The following is a 23,016-nucleotide window of genomic DNA, read 5'->3' as shown; positions in this document are numbered from 1 at the left end:
ATATATATATGTTCTTGTCTTTACAGTTATAATCAGGTATTTTTCTAGAACCAACTGTTACCTCCTTGAGTACAGCTGGATTTTTATGGGAAGCACATTTGCAGTCCTTATATTCCATCCACTTTTCAGTCCACTAATGGCCTACAAAAATGTCTCAATTTGGCTATTCCTCATCGCCCCTCAAATTCATTATGTCTAAAATTAACTTAAGATTTCTCTCAAATTGGGATATCATCAGTACCAATTTCTGTGGAATTTCTTAGAAAAATTTTATTTTATTATTTTCCACTTAACACCATTATATTTATTTTTTATTTTTAAATATGGTTTTTATTGATTTTAGAGAGAGAGGAAGGGGGAGGGAGAAACATCAATGGGAGAAACATGAATCAGCTGCCTCCTGCATGCCCCCTGACTAGGAATTGAACCAGTGACCTTTCGGTTCATGAGACGATGTCATCCACTCTGGCCAGGCAACACCGTTATATTTAATATTACCAAGTTGACAATTTCTTTTCCAAAATGGCTCTCAAATTTACCTTTGCTCTGCACTTTCACTACCAGTAACCTTGTCCAGATTTCTATTGCTACATTCCTAGATTTCTACAACACCTTAGTCTCTCCTCTCCTCCTATACTCATACCACCACCAGACTCATTTCCTTTCAGCAACACTCAACAGCTGCACACATCTTGTGCCTGACTTCCACTGACTGACATCCATAATTAGGCCTTAATTCTCCTTACTCTGAAACACCTCCACCACTACTCTGTCCTTCACCATTCAATTCTATTTTTAATGTCTACATCAAGTTCTAATTTCTCTAAAAGGGTTTATTACTAATGCTACAATTTGTTGTTTTCTTCTCAGATCGTTTCAGACATGTCAATTTTATCTCTATAACAGTACACCTAGGGGAGAAATGAAAAACTTTACATCAGGTTTTTTAGAAAAAGACAAAAAGGTGTCAAGGCCAAGGTGCTCTATTCTATTCTGGTACTTGGGTCTTGGCTCAGATAACTAAATCAACAGCTGGTCTGTGAGCTGGCTAGTGAAGTATGACTCATTCTGCCAAATGGATTAAACAATTAGCTGCAATGGGGAAGTGTCTATGAAATTCTATTTAAACCACTGAGCATGTATTCTACATAAGCAATTATTTGAAAGCTTGGTCAGAGAATTTTAGTAAAAAAATTTGATTGCTAATTTGGATAATGTGCCTAGTGGGATAGAGGCCAAAACTCAGAGTTTACTAGGCAATCAAACATTCAATAATTATTATTTGACAACAAAAGAGGTCAGGTGATAGAATGGGGCTAATTTTCCTTACTCCACCCATTCTTAACCCTTTTCTCTTTAATGTTAGAGAAATTTTATAAAAGCAAAATCCACCAAGCTACAGCTGTAAAAATTTCTTTCTTCATTGTCCAGTCATGGTAAAACCTCCATATTTCAAAACGATAGAGATTAATAGGTTGAACTTGCCTGTGTCTTTACCATAAATCAAGAAATTCTCCATTAAAACAAAATCTAATCTTTTCTTGTGAAAAGCCACTATATTTTCTTCCAATACCACTCTTGTACCTAGATTTGACACCAAGATAATGTTTTCCATAACTTAATTTTACTTTTTAATTTATACTTCAGAAACTATGACTGGGAGAGGTGTTGATTACTTCCCAAAGTAAGTTCCTAACATAGATGATTGTTTTTATGTTCTTTGTACTTTCCTTATAAAAAGGTATGTTTGGGGGTAGGGGTGGTGAAATTACAATAGAATAAGACACTATTTGTATTGAAAATACTTGTAGCAAGTAAAAACCTTACAAAAAAACAGTGTAATACAGCAACCCAAGCATCCAGATGAAAGGATAAAAAGAAAAAGTGGTACAATCTATAATGGAATATATTCAGCTTTAAAAAGAAAATAAATTCTGCCCTCACCAGTGTGGCTCAGTTGGTTGAGCATCGTCCCAGACACTAAGAAAGAGGTTGCCAGTTTGATTCCTGGTCAGGGCACATGCCTGGGTTGCTGGTTTCCATCCCCAATAGGGGGCATGCAGGAAGCAGCTGATAGATGTTTCTCTCTCACATCAATGTTTTTCTCTCTCTCTCTCTCCTTTCTTCTGTTTAAAATCAATAAAAACACAATTTTTTTTCTCTCACATCAATGTTTTTTTCTCTCTCTCTCTTTCTCCTTTCTTCTGTCTAAAATCAATAAAAACACAATTTTTTTAAAAAAAGAAAAGAAATTTTGATACATGCTGCATCATGGATGAATCTTGATGATATTATGCTACATGAAATAAGCCAATCACAAAAGGACAAATATTGTCTGATTCCTCTTATATGAGGTTCCTAGAATAGTCAAATTCAGAGACAGAAAGTAGAATGATGGTTGCCAGACGCTGGGGGCAGGAGGAAATGGGGAGTTAGTGTTTAATGGGTACAGAGTTTCAATGGGGAAGAGAAGAAAGCTCTGGTGATGGTTGGTAGTAATTAGTGTACAACAATGTGAATGTACTTTAATGCCACAGAAAAGTATACTTAAAAATGGTAAAAATGGTATCATTCATGTATATTTTATCACCATGAAAAGCCAGTATAACAGAGAAGAATATACAACCTTTTAAGTAAACACAACCTTTTGTGTTCTGCGTGGTTAATCAATTTTGAAAAGAAGCTATGCTCTCTATTACTGGAAGTATCCACTTCTCTCCACATAGTAGAGAACATAGAAAAAAGTTAAGTCTAAGATATCAGTGTCTACATAAGCAATTACTCTTGTTCACAGGAGTATTTAAGTATCAACTTCTTATGTCTCTGATAATTTTGCTGTAATCTTCTTGAATGTCTTTATCCATTCACTCAATACTTTATGAGCAGACTAGGTACTAAACTTTACATAAGCTGCTAGAAAAAAAAAAAGAATATCATAATCTCTGAGAAGTGCACAATCTAGTAGACAAGGCAAACTAATTATAATACAACCTAAATGCTAATTAATTAGAGGCCTGTTGGGAACTCAAAGCACAAAGCAACTACCTCTAGCTGGGGAAGCATAACACACTGCTAGTTGTACCCCCTACTTGTTCTTCCTTTCTTCCGTCTATATATATATAAAAGCCTAAGCGACCATTACAACCGGTCGACTGCTCGACCAGTAGCTATGACAACGCACTGACCACCAGGGCGCAGATGCTCAATGCATGAGCTGCCCCCTGGTGGTCAGTGCACTCCCACGGCGGGAGCACCACACAGCCAGAAGCCAGGCTCATGGCTGATGAGCAGCTGTGGCAGCGGGAGCCTCTCCCACCTCTACGGCAGCTACCAAGTGGTGGTGGTGCTGTGTCCGGCCCCAGCTCGGGCTCCTCCCCGGCTGCCTGCCTCTTCGCACACTGCTACATCCCTTGGGGGATGTCGGACTGCCGGTTTAGGGCAAGCCTGCGGGATCTGGCCTAAACCAGCAGTCTGACATCCTCCGAGGGACCCCAGATTGCAAGAAGGCACAGGCCAGGCTGAGGGACCCAACTGGTGCACAAATCCGTGCACTGGGCCTCTAGTAATAATATAATTAGCTAGCACACAGTTGCCAAGAACAAAGACACATTATTCGGTCTTCGTTCAAGCCAATGAGATGCAAGCAGAAATGTCGTGTGGGAGCTTTAGGGAAACTTTAAGAGATAGCTTGCATAAGACCTTTCATTTTTGTTCCTTCATACTCATGCTGCTTAAAACAAAGATACCTCAACTTTGGGCCAGGAGGACAAAGGTCTGAGAGATATGAGAGATTCTGAAGCAGTTATTGGAAACTACTTCCTTAGTGATTTTGTGAAGAGCTGTCATTTCAGCCTTACACCGCAAATTCCAAATTTTTATGGGAGAAAAATAAATCCTCTCTTGTTTTTAAGGTCATTGTTATTTTGGTGGTTCAGTTACTTGTCACTGTACATAATTCTAACGAATGCAGGGGGTCAGGGAAGGCTTCACAGAAAAAGTGATGTTGAGCAAGGTTTTGAAGAATGAATAGTTACTTGCCAAGTGGAGAAAGGCATTTCAGTTTCAGGCAGGTAATGTAAAGGCACAGATGCAGGAAAGGGTCTGACTTTCCAAAGGATGAGGAGTGGTTCAGATGACTGACGTATAAGGTAGGTGGAATGAAGTAAAAGAAAAAGCAACCCCAAAGCTGGAAAAACAGACTTAAAGAGTCTTCTTCCATGCCATGCTGAAAAAGATGTTTACTCCTGTACTTGGTCATCTATAATAATAAAAGCGTAATATGCTAATTAGACCAGAGGTCTGGAAGGATGACCTTCCAGATGAAGCTGGGGCTGCGAGGGAAGCCAGGTCCTGGGTGCCTGCTGGCAGCCGCAGGGAAGCCCGGGCCCCAGGTGCCAGAGGGAAACCAGTGCCAGCAGCCGAGGGAAGGAAGGCCTACTCTTGCACGAATTTCGTGCATCGGGCCTCTAGTATTAAATGACTATGAATTCAGATGATCTTCCGCATATTTTAGAAGATCCAAATGCCTCAGTCAGAAAACAAAGCAGTATGGATTAAGCTATGGTGAGGGAGAGAAACTTAGTTCTATAAGAGAAAGGCAAACTAGTATTTCTGTACATGCTGAGGACTAGAAGAAATAATACCTGGCAGAAAGAAAAAATTAGGACTCCTGTGATAGTTAAGGGAGAGGAATCTGGACAACAAAGAAGAGCATACATATAATTTGGCAATGTCTGGCTGAGGTAAAGATTGGAATACCTGCTGTTTAAAGTAAACTGAGGTCAAAGAATTATAGTATAACTATGAGCATCTGATTATAATACATTTTACTTTTATTATCTGCCTGCACACATTGTATCCTTTTACAAGTGGCTGTCATAGCTGAACAGCATCTACCTATAATAGGAACCTGGTATTTGATGATCAAATACCTTTCCTATCAAAGAAGAGTTAAAAATATGAGTGAGGCAGAAAAAAATCAGTGCTCCTTATGTTTGTTTTAATTTTTACGCAAGAAGGTAGTATTCTTTTATTTTTCTGTAATATCATGTATTATTTTTGAAAACTTATAGTTTTAAAAACAACCATGTATGCCCAATCAAAAAAATAAAAAGTGGCAGCAACTATTACCTCATAGAAGTATCAAGAGACAAAATTATTGAGAGGGTCTATGGCTTCTGTGAATACATCATTTGTCCCAACTTGCAGGAGACAATAAACAGACATCAACATTGAGATGATGCAATGTTGGAATTACCTGATGAAGATCTTACAGCAGCTGTTACCAAAAATGCTCCAAGAAGGGCAAACATTCTTGAAATGAATAGAGAGACTCAGCAAAGGAAAAGAACCAAATGGAAATTTGAAAAATGAAAAATACAATAATTCACTTCAAGTCTCAATAAGCAAAATGGAGATGATAAAAGGAAGTCAGTGAACTTGAAGACTGATTGATAGAAATGATCTAGTCTGAACATCAAATAGAACAAAACATGAAAAGAGCCTCAAGAACCTTTGGGATAACAAAGGCCTAATGTTGGTGTTACTGGCATCCTGAAAGGAGAGTGGAAGAGTGGAATGCACAAAAGTATTTAAGAAAATAATGACTTTTAAAGTTTTCAAACTTGGTGACACAACATATATACAGATTTGAGAAGCTCAGAGGACCAAAAAAAAAACAAACCCCCAAGAAACCCATACCCAGACACATCATAGTCAAACTGATAAAAACTCAAGACAAAGGAAAACTTGGAAAGTAGACACACACACACACACACACCCACACACACACACACACACAGAAACATACTATTAATAGGGAAACAGCAATTTGAATGAATCTAAATTTCTCACCAGAAACCACAAAGTGCAGAAAGAAATGGCATATTTTTAAAGGACCTAAAGAAAAGAACTGTCAACACAGAATTTCTATATCCAGTGAATATATTCTTCAGATATATTCACTCTCAGATGAAGGTAAAATTAAGAGAATTCATGGCCAGCAGATATACTCTAAAAGAATTACTAAATGGTAGAAGGAAAATGATGCCAAAGGAAAAAATGGAACATTAGTAATGAAGAAAGAACAAAGAAATTATAACCATCTGAGTAAATATAATAAATTATTTTTCTCTTCTTGAATGTTTGGCGGTTAAAAGCAAAAACTATAATGTCTGATGGGGTGTTCTATGTATGTAGAAGTAATATATAAGAAAATAAAATAAAAAAGGAGGAGGGTAAAGAGACATAAATAGTGTTAAGACTTCTACATCCCACTCAAGTGGAAAAATATTTATTCTAAGTAGACTATGAAAATTTAAATATGTATATTATAATCCCTAAGCAACCATGCACACATAGACACTAGAAAGAGATATAGTAAAAAAAACAAAAACCCCACAATAGATAAAATAAAATGGAATACTAAAAACTATTCAAATAACTCAAAATAAGACAGGAAGTGAAAAAAGTGGTACAAAACAAAACAAAAATCCCTTATACTACCCATTTGTGTCATACCCCTAACCCCTAACTATCCTGTTTTAACCCATGACAACCACTGATGCCATATAAATGGAATCATACAGTAAGTAACCTTTTGAGACTGGCTTCTTTTACTCAGCATAATGCTTTTGAAACTCATCCAAGCTGTTGCATGTGTCAATAATTCATTCATTTTATTGCTCAATAGTATTCCACTGATTAACTGCACTACAATTTATTTATCTAGTCACCTGTTGAAAGACACTTGGATTATTTCCAGTTTGGGGCAATTATGAATAGAACTGTTAAAACATTTATGTACAAGTTTTTCTGTGAATACAAGTTTTCATTTCTCTAGGGTTTGGGAGGGGGGAGGGGGAATGGGGAGATATTGGTCAAGGGGTATAAACTTTCACTTATAAGATGAATATTTCTTGGGGACCTAATATATGGCATTAACTATAGTTAATGTACTGCATTGTATACTTGAAATTTGCTAAGAGCGGATCTTCAATGTTGTCACCAAAAAAGGGGGGGGGAGGTATAACTATGTGAGGTAATAGCTATGTAAATTAACTTGTTTGTCATAATCATTTCACAATGTATATGTGTATCAAATCATTATGTTGTATATCTTAAATATTAACAATTTTTATTTGTCAATTATACCTCAATAAAGCTGGGGGGTGGAAAATGCTGACTGGGACCAAGTACTAAGCAAACCATCCTAAGCAGGTATAAAATATTTCTTTTTGTGTGTGTGTCCCCAAAAATAAACGAGTCTACCAAAACACACAAAGGATTATAATTCAAGAAAGTATTCTCTATAACTATATGTATTTTGGGGTGGCTGCCATAAAAGTTAGATCTTAGATTGTGAGTTTTAAGAAACAAAACACAACCATATGACCAAAGCCATTTATTTAGATAAGTAACCAACCTCACCATCCCTAACTGTGTCCTAGTTTCTAAACATTAAATGTAAGTTATCTGTAGAAGCACTCAACTCCTTTTAAATGACAACAGCATTTTTATAACTTTTCAATCTTTAATCTTCTGGGGATATGAGCTTTAAGTAGCAAATCCAGCTGTTTCTACAGCTGAAAATATGTTAATATGTAAGCTTGGGGCAATGAAAATTTGACAACAAATATTTATCTACTGCTAAACAAGTTAATTATTGAGTACTTAAATATTCCAAGCCCTAAGGGTCATACAAAAGAGATCAAAATGGTACAGGTCCTCAAGGACTTAGCTGAGGAGACAATACAGACTCATGAGATAGACACCAGAACTGTAAATAAAAAACTGTTATGTACAACAATTAGAGAATAACATCTAACCAGACATCAAAACATTCTGGTAACTCAGAAGAGAAAATAATTTCATCTGATGTTGAGAGACACTGGAATACAGTGAAAAGAAGAATGTACTGGAGTCTAGAGGCCTGTCTCAGCTCTGCCATTAAAAACTCTCGGGTATGTTTCAACTGCTCCCCAGTGTATAGTTAGTAGGCAAGGTACCTGACACAAAAAGGACATTTGTTCATTCACCGCTGCTTTGGATTTGGCTAAGCAAGGAAGAAGGGACAGGCAGGGGCTCCTTCTAGAAGGAATTCTGCAACTCAGGCCTATGGCAAGTTCACTATTTGAATTCAATTCCATCTTTTCACAACCATGTGGCTGTTCTCCTGGCCTCCTCCAGAGCACAAACTCTTGTATCAAGGGCCTCACTGTCCTGGGCCCAGCTGCACTGGCACCTCACAGTCCCAGGGACCCCCTATGATGCATCAGCTGTCTGGCTTAGTTTCAGGCTGGTTCTCTGGGTCTTAGTAAGCTTATCTGAAAGAAAGGGAATCAATCAGGTCCTTTAGAACATCATGATCTATTAATATAAAAATTAGAAATATTATCCATAGAACATAAACCTTACTAAGTTGTCAGCTATGAGTAAAACAACTTATAAAATTTGTTATCTGGACTTTACTTGTTTGTTCTACAAGAAATATCAAACTGTTTTTAGAAATGCCAAACAGGAAAAGCAAACACTAATGAATTCTTTAAAAGAACAATTCTTACTTTAGTCTCAAAATATTAAAATGGCTAGAACTCACAGTAAAACATAACCTATGAAAAGATTCATCGCAGTTCTTCCCTAGATTGAGTTAATTCTTATGACTCAGAACAATATTCTTGTAAATCAAATACTCTTAGTACCTCTAGAACACCAAGTGCAGTAGAGTTCCCAGCAATGTCTGCAGGCAGCAAGAAAAAGGTCAAGAGTGCCCTTCTTAACTTCCAGACCTAAAACCCAGAAGTAGAAAAAAACAAATCATCTTAACAGTTCCTGAATGACAACTATGTGCTAGATGTTGTCCTAGTAACTTTAAATAGATTCTTATTTAGTTCTCACAACAATCCTATGACTTGGCTAGTTATTATCACAATTGTCATGATGAGAAAATTGAGGCTCTGGAGGTTCAGAAAATGTCCCACAGCTACAGAATATTTTACAAAGCCTAAAAATAAGGTAATCAAAGAATGTGCCACTGTCTTAAGCCTTTAGGAAAACACTCTCATCAGTGGACCCAACTGTTCACATACCTTTGGTAGATATAGCCCTATAGTGAAGATGTGGACCAACAAACCATCATGATTGGATATTATATCTTAACTTAAATTAAGAAATTAGCTTTGTTTTCCATGAGTCTTCAGTAATTTGCTTAGCATGAAACCAGTTCCCCTGATCAAACTGAGTTTCTAGATCTACAATTGCTGAGGAACAGACACCAGACTATTCAAGTTAAGGTCATTCTTTGAGGTCTGTTATGAATGGCACCTCCCTGGAGATGTCTATTTCTTTGTTCATTGACCATAACATTCCTTTGTCTCTTCTTTTGAATATTAACTTTCTCCACTGGATTTCTAATATGTTCTTTATATAGCAAAAAATGTGAAGCTGAGCCACTAGAGTGAGTTCTTGAAGAGTACCAGGTCCATATGCCTATGATGCCCTGGATAGAGACAGCAATATAATATTTTATTAAGAAAACTAAAGACTATGATTTCCATTCTTTCTTTAACATAAGAACATCCATATCTGCAAGGAGGTGGGTAGTTACAGTGGCTGAGAAAGGAAGACAAAAACATCTTTAAAAAATACTCTGGAGCCCATGGCTCAGTTGAGCACAGACCTAGGAATCAAGAGGTTGCCGGGTCAATTTCTAGTTAGTGCACAGGCCCAGGTTGGGGCTGGATCCCCAGTAGGGGACCTGCAGGAGACAGCCAATCTATGATGTTCCTCTCTCATAGATGCTTCTATCTCTCTATCCCTCTCCCTTCCTCTCTCTCTAAAAATCAATAAGAACATATTAAAAAAAAAACACCAACTTTGAAAAAAAGAAAAAAGGAAAGAAAGAAATATTAAATATCTTTAAGTATACAAAGAATTATTTGATAGAAAACCACACTTTTAAACTATGAAACATGGAGCACTGCCTTAGTTTGGGAACAGTTTAGAATATGTATTACACATACAGTGTAAATAAATGTCTCTTTCACTTACTGATAAAGATCAGTTTAAAATATATGCAAAAATGGAAGAGGCATGGTTAAGATGAGAAAAACTAAAATCACCTAAATCCTTCTTCCCTTATCCTCCCAATCATGAATTTTATCAGAATTTTTAAAATTAAAGTAATTTTTTTGGGGGGGGGTGTGTCCGACTATGAGTACATGCTTATTGTAGGAAATGTAAAAAGTATTAAATATTGTATTAAGAATATGTTATCAGAAATAGATCCAGAGACATGGAAGCATACAATAGACTGAATCTCAGAGGGAAGTGGGAGGGGAGAAGTGTGTGGGAAGAGATTAACCAAAGAACTTATGTGCATAACCAATGAACACAGACAAAAGTTTGGTGAAGGCCTGGGTGGGGGATGGGAGTGAGATGAAGGGAGGATAAAAGGGGACATCTGTAATACTTTCAACAATAAAGATAAATTAAAAAATAAAAGACTATGTTCTCTGACCAAAATAGCATTAAATGAAAACACAGTAACTAACAAGATACCTGGAAAATCCCAAGTATTTGAAAATTATTTGACAATACTCTTTGGAACAATCCATGGGTCAAAAAAAAAAAAATTACAAGCGACATTAGAAAATATTTTGAATGAAATGCTAATGAAAATGCATTTCATTAGCTTTAAATGTTGATATTTTAAAAAATAAATTTTAAAATCAATGAACTAAGCTTTCACCTTAAAAAATTAGAAAAAGTAGAATAAATTAAACCCAAAATAAGGATGAAGGAAAGAATTAATGAAAGAGCTCAAATCATAAAACACAAAACAGATAAACCACAGGAAAAAAAATCGAAAGAACCAAAAGTTGACTATTTTAAAGGACTGATAAAAGTGATAACCCCTAACTAGACTAATCAAGGGGAGAGGGAGAAGAAAATGAATCCAATATCAGAATGAAAGAGGGAGCATCCAATAGATCCTACCAACATAAATAGGAAAACTGTTTTATAACATATATAATTTATTTTCAAGCTGATAAATTTGACAAGTTAAGATAAAATGGGCAGATTCCTTGAAAAATACAAATTACCAAAACAGGCATAAAAAGAAATAGAAGATCTGAATAGTCATATATCATTCTTTTAAAAATTGAATCCTTAATTAAGAACCTTTCCACAAAGAAAACTGCAGGCCCAGGTGGCTTCATTGGTAAATTCTATCAAACATTTAAGGAAGAACAGCAATTGTACCCAAACTCTTCCATAAAAGGAACACTCACTGCTGGTAGAAATGTAAAATGGTAAACCCACCTTCGAATTTGTTGTCAGTTCCTCATAATGTTAAACACACACATATTCTAAAACCCAGCAATTCCACGTTTAGGTATTCATCCAGAATACATGTGTCACAAAAAGCCTTGTATAAGCATGTTCATAGCAGTTTTAGTCATAACAGTTGAAAATTGGAAAAAAACACCTTTCTGCAATAATAATAATAAACAAATTACAGTATATCCACATAACTGAATACTGGTCAGCAACTAAAAGGAAGTAACTACAGTTACATGTAACATGGATGAATCTATATTTTAAACAAGAGCTTCATAAAATTTTTATGCCCAGGAAAGTCTGAGAACCATGGTTATAGAAGTATGTAAGAAAACAAAAAGAGAAAATAGGGATTTGGGTAATTTATAAGCTAATCAGTGCCATATACACTATTAACTATATGTAACAGTTGTCATCTTCCATTAAGTGCTTAATTGCCATTTAAATCAATATTCCTCTGTTCATGTTTAATTTTCTACTTATGTGCTTCAAGGAATTCCAATTCCAAATTTTAGTCTTCAATCATCTAACTACCCTAATTTCTCATTAATCCCAACTCATACTGTGCATTTTAGATAAAAATCTTGTTCACCAGTTTCCTTTTTTTTCCTTCCTTAATGTCCCACTTTCTTGATACTGTTTTCCCCACCTCTTTAATAGTGTTATTCTTACTCTTCACTGCACAGATTTGTCTTTCTACCTCCTTTAAGACTGAACCAAAAACTCATCTTTTCCACTAAGTGCTAAACCTCAGATTTTTTCCAAATTCTCTCAGCAGTTGAAGATCTTGCTCCTAATATATGTATTTATTTTACTGAATTTGGACATCTCTTAAAATGACTCACTAACTCCATCCCCTGGTTATAGAGTAGACCAGTGATGGCGAACCTTTTGAGCTCGGCGTGTCAGCATTTTGAAAAACCCTAACTTAACTCTGGTGCCGTGTCACATATAGAAATTTTTTGATATTTGCAACCATAGTAAAACAAAGACTTATATTTTTGATTTTATATATTTAAATGCCATTTAACAAAGAAAAATCAACCAAAAAAATGAGTTCGCGTGTCACCTCTGACACGCATGTCATAGGTTCGCCATCACTGGAGTAGACCCTTTGGGTTCAGTGAATTAAAAAGATTACAGTCCTTTTCAAGGTTCATTTTCTTGTGCTGTTTTTACTTTTCTCTCTGGCATTCTAGTTGCCAGAGGCTTAAACTCTATAGGGCTGGAGGGGTAGGAGAGAAAGAGATGGTTGATTATGGCTGTTCTGCATTAGATTTTAAAGGTGAAAAAAGCCTTTAGGCTTCAATATCTGTTCAGACTTGCTCACTTGCCCAAGGAAGCAAACAGGATTCTAAAAAGAGACTTTAGGAGAGGAATAAGGAAGTGCATTTGTCTACAAATTCCCTGTGTTGTACAGGTGATCAGACAGGATGCAGTACAGTTTCAAGGACATTCAAATATTTCTGACAGCAAATATTTCTATGTATTGTTTATAATGTTAGGGGGTGGAGGTTTGACTGGAGGTGGGCAAAAATTAAAAATCAAACTAAGCGCCAGTACTCTTTGTTCTGCATACATTATTACTTAGGAATTACTTGTCTAATTTCACAACGTTCAATTTTAAACTATGCCTTCCAAATCATATTTATAAACCTGATCATGCTCCTGAGCTAGAACAATATTCCCAAATGATATCTTGATCATGTTAATCTAAAAAGCATAGAGTTATCTGAAAGCAAACTCAGTATTCCCCCCCTCTCAAACTTGCACATATTATTCTACTGCTAAGTCAGAAACCTTAGACTCATTCTCAACTTTCTCTATCATCTCCAAACACTAACGAAGTCTGGAAGACAAACTCCTAAATATCTCTGAAATCAGTGCTCTTGTTTCTATCCCCACTACAAATTCCTTAATTCATACCATCATTATCTCTTTCCTGAACTACGGCAGAGCCTTAAATGACATCCTTGACACTAATCTACCTACCAGAGGCCAGAGAGACAGCCACATTCACTCAGCCTGCCACATGTATTATTTGATGAATAAATGTCTCCAATCTCTGTTCCTCCAGACTATTCTCTTTATTACTGCTATAATCAGTTTTCTAAACCACCAAACTATTTGTGTCACTTCCCTACCTATAAACAAAATAAAAATCCAAATTCCTACTTTGGCATATAAAACTACTCACAATTTGTTCCCATTTTACCTTGGTTCTAGTCTGACTTTCTAAATTTTTTCTGCACTCATTTCAAGAGATCAAACTTCACCCTTTTCTTTAGACACACTATGCCCTTTCTTTTTAATAATCTAGAATAAATAGTAACTCAGTCCAGCTTATTTTGTTTTTATGAGTACCTTAAACTATTTTAAGCCATTAGCTAAACCTGTACAGCAGTAATGACTGAAGAAACAATCAGATAATATAGCCAACTCTCAGTTAGCTTATCTATTAACATGGTCAGTATAGACTAAGTGGAAAAGTGAATAAAATGTTTCAACTAACTGTTGAGCTTCTTCCTTACAGTAAATTAATGTTAAAATTCTTCAGTGACAGACTTATTGTCCTCCTTTTGATTCCCAGGCACAAATAGAACTGTAACTCAATTTTCTTCATATCTATCCATTTCCTTTCTTTCATCTTTAACACCTCCCTTCCCCACTTGTTTCTCCTCCTGCTAAGTTTTTGCAGCATCCTCTTTGTCCACTCTTCACAAGAACACAAGTATTCTTCTACCACTTTTAATTGTAGAGCACTTAAAGATTTATAAAGCACTTTCACATATACTTACTCACTTGGTTCTTACCTCATTTTTTGGGATTCCAAAATCAACAAATATATATGCCCTTATAATTAAAAATAAGATGTTCTTCTTATATTTTAACTCAAATTTGAGGAAACTGCAGTTCAAAAAGTTCAGTGATTCACCTAACATACTGCTATTCCCTCTGCCTAGAATTCCATAAACCCTCTTCATCTGTTCCTCTCTTAAGACACAGCTTCTGTCTTCCCGTCCTCCCAGAGCAAGAATGTTATGCCTGTTTCAATGCTATCAGAATATTTTCACACCACTAGAATAATCAAGGTCTCTGAACTCTACTCTGGTGTTCTTTTCTGCCAAACAATATTTTCCTTACTAACTAATATTATATTTACTAATGCCTATTAATTACCCAGCATTTTGTAAAATCAAAAGGAGAAACATTTTATGGGCAACCAGTACTTATTTACCAATCTTGAGGGTAAAACTGTACACCAAAACATCCCTACCTTTCCTTAAAAATCAGGAATTTAAGGAATGTCTCTAAATCCTCTGAAAATATCTAGATACTGTCTCTTGTGGTAATGCCACAGTAAAGGAGTAGAACAGCACTCCATAAACCCTAAATTAAACTATTACATGTTTTAAGAGATGCCTCTTAATATCTTGGGAAACTTTTAGGATTAAAAATCAAAAGACCAGGGCCACAGTACCAACTGCAATACATATTTAACTGACTTGGGAACATCATTTAATCTCCCTGACTCAAATTTCCACTTTAATAATGCCACCCACCTTTCACAATTGTTAAGAGAATTAAATGAAAAAAATGACTACAAATCATTTAGCCTGGAACACAATAGTAAAAAAAACGATAACCCCTTTTATACTTATTTTTATATACATCATTTTTGTTTTCTGAAACATGTTCTTGGACTTTGTGACCCAGCAGCAAATACAATAAATGCCTTCAAGGAAGTTATTTCCATGACTTCTGGATCCCCTACCTGGGTCATAACTCAGGTCCTAGAAATATAACTTGGAATATCTCCTCCTAAATGCATTATCTTGTTCTCTGCCACACGAAAACTCATCAAAAGATATTCCTGTAGCTTCTCCTTATTGGCTTGACTTTTAACTACCTGAAACAGCACACGGAGTCAGCTGCAAATCTGGCAATATTTACTGCCAGTATGTTTTTTGAATCACTTATTTTAAAATGTTAAATAAAATAATCTGAACGATAAAGATTTATTTTTAAAAAATGTTAAATAAAATTAGTTCCAGCACTGATCACCTGAAGGTTAATGAGGTTGGAATGGTGTTTCATGTTAATAAAGTAAAAAACTAAATAAATAATTAGATGAATCAGCTCCCCTTTGGCCATAGGCATATTTTCACTTAAAAAAAAAATTTTTTTTTTTTTTGAGAGAGAAATATCGATGTGAGAGTGAAACATTGATCCGTTGTCTCCTGCACATGATTGAACCTGCAATCTGAGTATGTGCCCTGAACAGGAATCAAACTGATGACCTTTGGGTGCATGGGATGATGCTCAACCAACTGAACCACATTGGGCAGGGCCGCCGGCATATTTTAACCCTTAAGAAATTACTTGGATTTCTCTAATCCAACTATACTTACATTTTTAGTAAATTTATCCTTTAGTTTTATAGAACACTTCAGTAGTTTTCCTGATACAATGACATACTAATCTATGGAGCCCAAGATCTATGCCAGGCCCCAAATGCCCACGAAATCCTGGTTTTCCTCAACATTTTTCTCTTTCCATCCTCTGATGGCTTCCTTAGCTCCCCTTCTTTTGACTACCCACCATATATACAGGCTTAAAGTTCAGCTCCCAAATCATTTTCCTTCTTTCATGTTTCATTTTAAGTATATATATTATTTAAATAGACTTCTATCCTTTTCAATTTTTTGAACTACAACATATCATATACTTGATTACCACCTTTAACTGAAGAATCTTGCTCAGAATAAAAAGACTGGATGTTATTCCTGTTATAGTGGTCTTCAAATTTAAAGATAATTTGCAGATAATTGCAGAGCAGATAAGCCCATTTCAAAATTATCTTCATCACTGCTTCTTCTTATTAATTTTGATAAAAGATTACTGTATGATATCTCATCAAAGTAAAGGTAAATTTAATTTTGGTATTAAACAGCATATAAGTAAAGTGCTTATGAACTATTAGAGAACCCATGGAAATATATTCTCACTATACTGTATTTGGCAATGGTGTAATTATAGTCTCTCTCAAGTCATTCCTTAGAATGTGTCACCTACCAGGTACATGTAGAATAAAACTAGGTAACTAATTCTCAGTTAAAGCACTCAGATGTATATTTACCTAACATTAACATGAGTCAGCAGTTTAGCCAAGTCCCTTCAAGGTTACTTCTGCTTTAATCAGATTCAAAAGCCCTTTCCCCCCTTAAAAGTAGGATAGTTGGCTAATCCAGATGAAGAGTTTTTACGTTGGGCAAGACAAATAATTTGTATTTTCCCTGTCATTCTCTAACATCTACACTGAAGCTAAGAAAGTAACTTGCATATCTACCCAGTCCACATCCCCATGAATTTTAAATATGAGTATCAGGCAATTCACAATGCCATAACTGTTTTTAAATATACAAAGAAAATTCCAACTTAATGAAAAATTGAGCAATGGTTGTATTTTATTATAACACTAGTTGCCCGGTGCATGAAATTCATGCACGGCGGGAGGGGGTGTCCCTCAGCCCAGTCTGCATGCTCTCCAATCTGGGACCCCTCGGGGATATCTAACCGCAGTCAGATATCCCTCTCGCAATCTGGGACTGCTGGCTCCTAACTGCTCACCTGCCTGCCTTCTTGCCCCCAACTGCCCCCCCTTACTGGCCTGATCGCCCCCAACTTCCTTCCCCTGCCAGCCTCATGGCTCCCAACTGCTCTGCCAGGCCAGCCTGCTCTCCCCCAACTGCCCTCCTCTGCTGGCCTCATGGCCCCCAATTGCCCTCCTAGGCCGGCCTCATGGCCCCCAACTGCCCTCCCCTGACAGCCTCATGGCCCCCAACTGCCCTCCCTTGCTTACCTGATCGCCCCCAACTGCCCCCCACTGCCGGCCTGCTTGCCCCCAACTGCCTTTCCCTGCCGGCCTGTTCTCCCCCAACTGCCCCCCGCCCCCCGCCGGCCTGATCACCCACAACTGCCCTTCCCTCCTGGCCTGATCGCCCCTAACCGCCTCTGCCTCAGCCCTGCCACCATGGCTTTCTCTGGAAGGATGTCCAGAAGGTCTCCCTAATTAGCATATTACCCTTTTATTAGTATAGACGGTATTGCTAATGTCTTTTGAAACCATATTTAACTAAATATTTTATTCATATAATTAGATTATGTAATAGACGGAACAAAGTATCTGTATGTTTAAATTATATAAAATTTCTAAAGGCATGTCATGAGTCCAAAAAATGTACAATAAACTGTAATAACTTCATAATATTTATTATAATAGTTAATCAAAAGAAGATTAGAAGTTGGTCACTCTCATATATTAAAACTTTGTATCAGTTAAAAGTTAATACAACCCTGGAAACTTTTGATGGCTCCATGTAACTCTTTTAGTCCTGCTAGCATTACTTCAGATTAAAGGGATGACCCATGTATTTATCATATGAAGTACCACCAATAGAATGCCTGCCTGAGATATAAAACAATATAGCAAGAATCTACTACTATCATAATGAATATGCTTTTGAGCTATACCTTATTTCTGATTTTAATATCTAACCTGTAAAATAAACTCAATTTAATAAACTCTAAAAATAAGAGCAATTAAAAATATTATGTGAAATACACTAAAAAATAATTGAAATTAATGTTTTAAAAGAGGCATGAAAAATAAGCTCATGTGTTACAGATGGTGAAAAGTTACATGTTGTTACAGGAGGTTAAGATGTTGTGAGAAGGAAAGACCACAAAGATGCTTGAGAATCAAGGAAAGACCCATAAAGATGCTTGAGAATTAAGATTAATCTACTATAATCAGAAGAAGAGCTACTATAAAAGCAATAGGACCTCCTAAGGCAAAAATAATACATATCCAAAAGAAATCTACCACTGTCACCACAAAATACATTTGATAAACCACATGCTCATGACACTAATTAGACCTGGGTTACAGCAAATTTAAAAAGAACAAAATGTTACAAAATTGGAGTAACACAAATTTTATCACTAAAACCTAACAGTTTAATGAATGAAGTCATCAAAATATCCAGTTAATAAAAAGCAAGGTTCAAAGATCTTTTGATGGTTCCACTGGCAGAGAGGAGTTTAATAACAGACCTTATAAATTCCTGGTTTCCTCATCTAAGCATACCCAGTAGGCCTCTAGAACTCAGTAGAGTACCTGCAAATCAATTTTAACATTTTGCTTCTAGATTAGTGAAACTGCAACAAGGGTCTCCTGATGACATTCAGAAAAACAGACACCCAACTTGTTGTGCATATCTAATTAAAGGTCCAAGGTGAACAGAGGAAGCAGGACAAAAAATGAGAGTATCAACTATACTAACTGTCCTTAAGGCAAACTATTATTTTTATCTAGGAATTTTTTTTTTTTGGTAGCCTCAAAGTGATTTTGTTAACAGCAAGGAAACAAGTGAGCGTACAAATGCCTATATATACCTACTGAACCATAAAGTATAAGATCTAATATTTGCTGTACCCTTACTATGTGCTAAAGAAGCACTTTTAATCTTCACCAATACTCTATGAGGTGGGTACTTTTATTACCCTCACTTTACAGATGAGGAAATCTAGGTACACAATGGTTAAATCACTTGCCAGAGATCATAATGTTATTAAGTGGCTGAAATACAAATCCAGTTTTTCTCTATTACAACTATAATAGAAATTATGTTTTCATAATTATCATGTAATTCTACTACTGCTCTTTTATAAAGGTACTAGAATCCATTTTAACATAAAACCTTCACACTTACTAAAAATTATATTTTAAATATATAATTTTCTTTGAAAATGAGCCTTTTGAAATCTGAAAATCTTTTTTTTAAATGTATTTTTATTGATTTCAGAAAGTAAGGGAGAGGGAGAGAGAGATAGAAACATCAATGATGAGAGAGAATCATTGATTGGCTGCCTCCTGCACACCCCACACTGGGGATTGAGCCTGCAACCAGGGCATGTGCCCTGACCACCGGGAATTGAACCAATCATCACCTCCTGGTTCATAGGTTGACGCTCAACCACTAAGCACACCAGCCAGAATGAAAATCTTTTAAGCAATTAATTTTTAGCATAAAAATTCTAGAACACTAGCCTACTCTAATAAGCTTACCTAATATTTTAATTTTTTTGAAGATTTTTTCAAAAAAATATATTTTATTGATTTTTTTACAGAGAGGAAGGGAGAGGGATAGAGAGTTAAAAACATTAATGAGAAACATCGATCAGCTGCCTCCTGCACGCCCCCTACTGGGGATGTGCCCGCAACCAAGCCTGGGACCCTTCAGTCCGCAGGCCAACGCTCTATCCACTTAGCCAAACCGGTTAGGGCTTACCTAATATTTTAAATTTAGATGATAGTTTGTCCCTTCCCACTGAGAGAAATACCAGCACTTCCACTAACAATGCAGCATATTGTTTTAAAATTTTCAGTAAAAGCTTTACATCACTTCATGTATAAAAGTAGTCAACTTCAAGAATGTGGACTAACTGGAACTCTTACACGATGCTGGTGGGAGGGTAATATGGTACAGACATTTTGGAAAATAGTTTGGCAATTTCTTAAAGGACAATAACCACAACCACAACACAAATCACACCTTGTATCCAACCCAGTCATTCTACTCCTAGTTATATACCTAAGAAAAATGAGAGCATTTATCCAATGATTTGCACATGAATGCTTATAAAAGCTTTATTTTTTAATAACCAAAGAATAAAAACAACCCAAATGTCCTCAATAGAAGAATGAATAAGCAAATTGTGGGACAACTATATAATGGAATACTACTCAGCAAATAAAAGGTAATGAACTATAGATACAGATAATATGGACAAACCTCAAAAATAATTATGCTGCACAAATGAAGCCAGATAAAATCAAGTACACACTATGTGAATTTATTTATATAAAATTCTAGAAAATCCCAAGTAGTCCATAGTGACAGAAAGGGTTGCCTGGGAATCGGGGAGGGGCAGAAGAGAAGGATTACAGAGACCAGACATTTTAGGAGGTGATGAATATGTTCATTATCTTGACTGTGGTGATAGTTTCATAATTGTATATTTTAACATGTGAAGTTTACTGTTTGTTAATTACACCTCAGTAAAGGTGTTAAAAATGGAGAGAAAAAAATCAGTCAACTCAACTTCTCATCTTTAGAAGGGAACAACATCACAAATAATTCAAAAGCCATTTATAGTTGGCACTAGAATGTTTTCGTTTAAACACTATGCTTTTCCGCCATCTTTCTGTGCCACCATAATGAGGCACATGAATGTACTGGCTCTAAGAGTATCAACAATGCCAAAAAGAGAGGCAAACTCCAGGTTCTTATTAGGCTGTGCTCCAAAGTCATTGTCCGGTTTCTAACTGTGATGATGAAGCACGGTTACATTGGTGAATCTGAGATCACCGCTGATCACAGAGCTGGGAAAATTGTTGTAAACCACATGGGCAACTTAAAGATCTAGCAAAATGGAAGAACAACCTGTCAGTTTCGTTTCACTGTACTGCCAACCTCAGCGGGCATTATGGACCATGAAGAAAAGACAAAAACACACAGGAGGGCAAATCCTGGGATTCTTTTTCTATAGGTATAATACATATGTGCAAATAAAATACCTCAATGGGAAAAATAGAATAAAATAAACACTTTAAATGTGATAAAATAGAAAAACCCTGGACTACAGTCCAGAGATGTGTCCATCACTAACTAGCAATTTTGTCCCTTCCACTATTCTGGGCCTTGGTTTCCTGATCTGCAAAATAATCATCTCCATGGTCTACAAATACAGCTCTAGAAGAAATATGGCTCATACCATGTATCTTTTTCCCAAGCTTCCCATTCTCATTGTTTAGTTATTACTGCATTATTGTCCCTTGTCTACAAATGGAGAAAACAGCCCATTCTAAACAAAGGTGATAAGAAATAGCTTTCTAAGATCACTGGTTTGCTACAGATGAATCTCAAGGTGAAAAATGTAGAAGCTATTATAATGTTAAAAGGTGTTAGGTTTCAGTATTTTAGGCTACTGTTTTGTGTGCCAGTACATTCTCCCTAAGGACAAACAGTAAAATTCAAGGACAATAGGGAGAAAAGAAAAAGTAATTATCCATTAATTATTCAAGAACTAAAGAGGTGCCAACTGAACATATTAACTTTTTTTGCAGATTTTCTCTGACCAATGAATTGCATTAAAAGGCACAATCTGATCTATAAAATTTTATCAAATCTCTTTAAGATTTGATAAAATCTTAAAAAAGCTTTCATTTTATAAATTATGAGAAATTAGTAAGATAACAAATGGGGTTAAGGAAATATTTAAAAGATTAAAGATTTAGCTGTGCAAATCTTAGCTGCTGCTTCTCAGAGACAGGAAGTGCCTCAGTGGACTGCCACTCACTGCCTAACCCTGATATGCATTTCCTATGTTCCTAATCCATTCTCAAGAGTGTTACACAAATGCAAGATTCTTAAAATTAAACTAAGCATCTGACATTAAGATTCCCAACTGTTAGAAACCTCAACCTGATTTTAGTATTGGTTTCTAGGCTGCTAACTTACCAACATCTTTCCAATTCAACACACAGTTAAAGTACCTTAAAACTTCTATAGAATTTGTGGTTCAATTTTGCATGATCTTGTAAAGAAACAATTAAAAGCAAGAAAAAGAAAGCATGTGAATTACGTATTTGTTGTAGAATACAAGTCAGTAGCAAACTAAGCAATCCAGTCCAATCTAAATGTTAACTTGGTAAGAACTGAGCCACTTGGTATAGAACTGAGCAGTGGCTATAGATGAAGAGACCTGAAGAAAGGATCTTCAGCAGCTGGAGCGGCTGCTACAAGAATTTCAAGGTGCAGCTTTGAGAATCTCCGGAAAAATTGGTTAACTGTAAAACACCATCAAATACGTACATACATTTAAAATTAAAGGATAGCTGAAAAGGTCTAGCTGCGAGCCAGCTTTCGGTGGGAATGCCAAAAGGAAATGTCAAAATCACCTGGAGACTCCAATCGCCCAGCCTTCAAACTTGAGGTCCATGCCACGGTGTGCACTTAAATTGTTTCTTAGCATCCTTCTTTGCACGCAACCCCCTCTCCGGAAAGTCGCTTCGCTTCAGCTACCCGAATACCCAAGCCCCAGTCCCCACGAATCTTAGGACCCCGAGCAGTTGCAGAGAAGTCTTCCTGCAGCCGCCTGCGCATCCCTTCCCACCTCGCGTTATAAACCCGGGGTGCCCCAGTCACCTCAGCCCCCATCAAGCGTCCCGGTGTCCCCTCTCTCCCAGTGGACCTCTTTTCTTCGACCCTGAGGACCCCCCGCTCCCGTCAGAGCCTCAGAGCCCTAAGTCAGTCGGCGGTGCCCCCTTCCCTGCAGCGCCCGCATTGCCCCACAATCTCCGGTAGCCTCGCCCCCATCCACCTCGACCTGGATCACGAACGCTCCCCTACTAGACCCGGGGGACCCTGTTCCCCTGTTCCTCAGGTTTCCCCAACCAGAAAGCAGTTCCACAGAAATGCATCGAGAGCCTACTAAGCGCAAGCTCTCACTACGCGCGGCGCGGTCTGCACAGGGCTCGCTGTCCCACGCCCGCTGTCTCCTTCCCGGCCAGAGGCACTACGCTGCCTCCGCCCGGGGCTTGGAAGCACC

The 23,016-nt window shown here is 36.8% G+C and overlaps 1 protein-coding gene across 8 annotated transcripts in view; it reads right to left on the bottom strand.

Moving 5' to 3' along the window:
• The window catches only part of SOCS5 (suppressor of cytokine signaling 5), an 89,456-nt gene that overhangs the window by 23,379 nt on the left and 43,061 nt on the right, over nt 1-23,016 (bottom strand). The window contains exons 1-3 of one of the 8 annotated variants that reach the window (XR_001361842.1): nt 11,323-11,488; nt 8,691-8,786; nt 2,855-2,867 (exon numbers count right to left, since the gene is read on the bottom strand). The exons of 3 other annotated variants lie outside the window; for them this stretch is intronic. The gene's annotated coding sequence lies outside the window, so the exon portion shown is untranslated. Of the gene's footprint in view, nt 1-2,854; nt 2,868-7,386; nt 8,325-8,690; nt 8,787-11,322; nt 11,489-22,366; nt 22,998-23,016 lie in introns of those variants that run through there. 4 more of the 8 variants (XR_001361841.1, XM_005864789.2, XM_005864790.2 and 1 more) reach the window with 4 other exon arrangements.

The sequence above is a fragment of the Myotis brandtii genome, unplaced genomic scaffold (assembly GCF_000412655.1).
Source record: "Myotis brandtii unplaced genomic scaffold, ASM41265v1 scaffold191, whole genome shotgun sequence".
Classification (NCBI taxonomy): Eukaryota; Metazoa; Chordata; class Mammalia; order Chiroptera; family Vespertilionidae; genus Myotis; species Myotis brandtii.
Note: the sequence above shows the minus strand (reverse complement) of the source record. Positions and strands in the feature narration are given on the sequence as shown.